The sequence below is a fragment of the Scomber japonicus genome, chromosome 5, assembly GCF_027409825.1.
Source record: "Scomber japonicus isolate fScoJap1 chromosome 5, fScoJap1.pri, whole genome shotgun sequence".
Classification (NCBI taxonomy): domain Eukaryota; kingdom Metazoa; phylum Chordata; class Actinopteri; order Scombriformes; family Scombridae; genus Scomber; species Scomber japonicus.
The window spans coordinates 25986771-25990307 of record NC_070582.1 but is presented as its reverse complement, the minus strand read 5'-3'; positions in this window follow the sequence as shown (position 1 = coordinate 25990307).

Genomic DNA, 3537 nt, shown 5'->3' with positions numbered 1-3537 from the left:
TGTACGTGTTGTCTGGGTTTTGATTTTCAGTTTGCTTTTTTCCCTGTTGCTGCACAGCCAATTGTTCTCTACACACCTGCCCTGCATCTGCTTTGTTAGCCCTGCCTTGCCCTTAGTGTTTTTCTTCAACCTTTACACCTGCCCTGCATCTTCATCATTAGCCCCGCCCCACTCCTTGCATCTTCTCAGCCAATCACTGCCAGCCTACACTTGTGTCACTCATTAGCTCTGTTAAGTCTTAGTTTTCTGCTTAGTCATTGTTGGATCCTTTGTCTAACTTGGTCAGTTGTTTAGCTTTCATCTGTTCTCGTCCTAGTCCTGGAAATAAAAACTGTTTCCGTCAGCCTTGCCCTCAGTCTCTTGCATTTGGGTCCCCCTGCGCTGCTTTTTGTGACATAATAAGGGGGTTTCTAAGCAATATCCAGAACAGAAGTGTTCGCCATCCAGTCTTTAGTTTTTGATACAAAACATAGTATTCAATTTTAGTTTTTATGAATTCTTGAGTAATCAAAAATGGTTACATTTTTTTAAACAAAATCGGTGTAACCAATAGTAACCAATCAAGAACTGCTGCAACAACTTATGAGACATAAGTGAGCATAGGAAAGGCCATCGTATACTTCCATAATAATGTCCTAAGCCTTTATGCACTGAAAACGTTCAAAACATAAATAGGCACCTAACCAAAAGACAATTCTTATTACAGATAGATTTATGACCAAGAAAGTGCTGCATTTCAAATTAATATCCAGGTTCCTGGCTTTCAGATGATGTATGTGAGACATATTCTGTGAACCTGCTGTCTCGTCCTAAACATCCCCGTACCAACCTAAAAGAGACAAAAATGGGTCTGTAGTTGGTCTCCTAGGGTTAAATCTGCGATAAATGTAGATTTTACAGTGTACTGATAAAAAATAAAAAACCCCAAAGTCCATTTACTAACATGGTTTTCATCAGCAGATTGAGCCTCCTCATTTCTGGGACTATAAATGTTCAAACTCTCCTTGACAGTGAGCACCTGTAGGACTTCTAATACATGTCGATTTAAACATTAAAGTTTACAGATCATTCTTGAGCTCTGATGAAGACTGTGTGATATGGTCAAAAGCTACAGATCAAGGGAGTAAGTGGACTTTGAGGTGTGATTGTCAAGAGCATATGATTCGACCAAGCAACTATAAGAATAAAGAAAGGTGTCATCTACATAAAAGAGAGGAAAAAATACATAGGATTCAACATTTTCATATTTGAGGGACTATAAACAAGCAGTTTCTTCATCCTTCTGATACTCTTTCTCTAGTGTGTAATCAGCTTTTGAGATTGGATCATAAGCCCAGACTTCACTGGCTGATACTGTATTCCTCCCATTAATGATATATTCATTCCCCTCTGTCAACTTTTCTAGTCTGCACGGTGCTGTACAGTGCCAGGATTGCACTTAAGCTTCTGGTCACCAATCTTGCAGAACTTATATTGTCATACCCACAAGCAGTTGTGCCAGGAATTTGTGCCAATAACTCTATTTAAGTCCATTTTCAGGAAAGGAGAGGCCGAGGTCTGAATGGTTCATTGTTAAAGAGTTATTATTCACACACTGCAATTAATTTACAGTTTCTCCTACACTTTAAATATCCTTGATTATCTTGAGCTAGGAGATCACACCCTCATCCTGTGTCTCCATCTCTCTGTTTCCTTCGTCAGTGTAATTGTGGTTGTATAAGATGGTTAGTGAAGTCATATAATACCATCACAATGTAATCAGTGCAGTAATTCAATCAGGACTTGCTGCCACCTGCTCTTGAGCAACATTGCTGCTCTAATGACAACAAATGAACTTAGCAAGGCTGACTCACAGCGGGAGGGAACACACCAAGATTGTAGTGAAGTGGTAGGATGTTTTCAATTATTTTGATATATGGGGATAAATGTAAAAACCAGCAACTGATTGCAAAGTACAGTAGGATAATGCATCCAAAAGTCAGAGCTGCGCTGTTGTGTAGGACAGACTTGGCAATAATGTGACATATACCTGATTCAGAGTAAATGATCCTTTAACTGAGTGACATTAGGCCTTTGAATCTAATGCTTGGCCGTTTGTTTCATGTCGCTCTTCTCCTTCATCTCTGAGTCTGACGCTCTGTCTCGTTCTGCTACATTTACCGTCTCTCCTTCCTGTACATTATCTAATAAATCGCTCCGGAGAGCAGCACGGCATCACCTCTGGACCTTTTACATAACACAAAGACTGCTATTAGAGCCTTTCTAGCATTAACCTGCTTTTGATTTAGTGCCCACTGTGTCATCATTTGAACATGGCAGCCACTATGACTTGTTAGTACAATAGAATATCTGCTGGTTCAGACCTGCCATCTAGTCATCTAATACTGCTATATTTCTAAGGCCCATTTTACACAGCCTGTTCAAGGTGAGAATGCTGCTTACTATTTTGTACGTACAGACACGAAGTGAGGGGGCAAAGTTGATCCACTGATGAGCTGGCTATGGAAACAACACATCACACCTGAATCCAGAATGCCAGCATGCCAGCATGCTGTGTAAAAGCACACACAGGCATGGCATTTTTCAATAAATTAGAAACGATAACATTTACCCTTAGGGGTTCCATAAACAACATTTTATAAAATATGAAACCCTTTCTTAGTTCATGTTCATCAACATCCAGCTACTGCTCCTTAAACTGTCCGAACTGCATCTCATCTTCTGCACATAATGTATGATGTAAGAATCATCACCATTTAAGACTTAGATGCACTTGTCATCATTAGGTCTCATGGCATGCAACCGTTACCACTTCTTAGTGTCTGTAACGGCTGATGTGAGCAGAGACTCAGAAGCAGACTCGTTCTCAGTGCTAATCAGAAAAAACAGTCCTTTAATCAAGCCAAAATCGGTACAGAGATGATCAGGCAGCTAAGGCAAAGGTACAGAGATGGCAGGCAAAAGGCAGGGTCAAAAAAAGGTAGCAACTGGACAAAATCACAAAGGACTCAAGGGAAATATCTAGAAAGGCTGGAATGCTGTCACAGAGGAACAAAGGCAGACTGGCACAGAGGGGAGAAAACAAACAGACTAAATACTCTACAGGGAGGGGAGACAATGAGACACAGGTACAACACATTAGGGCAGGGCAGGTAATCACATAGGTGGGAAACACATAAGGGCAGGAAGTGAAGGACCTGAAACGAGACAAGAGGTGAGTTTCAAAATAAAACAATAACTAAATAAGACAAGACACTAGGAGAACCAAAAAGTAACTTAACTAACAGAGCGAGGTGCGACAGTATCCATTTCATTAGATTTATATTTACAAAATTATTTTCTAACTGTAACAACTAATCTAAAAAAAAAAGGCCACTGACAGACTTAGTAGGCTGTATCTGTGATTCGTCCACACAAATCCATGCTGAAGTCCAGATCTTTTTTTTGTTTTTGGGGGTTTTTTTATACAAACTTCAATGACACACCTTCCCTGTCATTATACGTTCTTGTTTTTCTGAGTTTGTAAAACCAATAAAA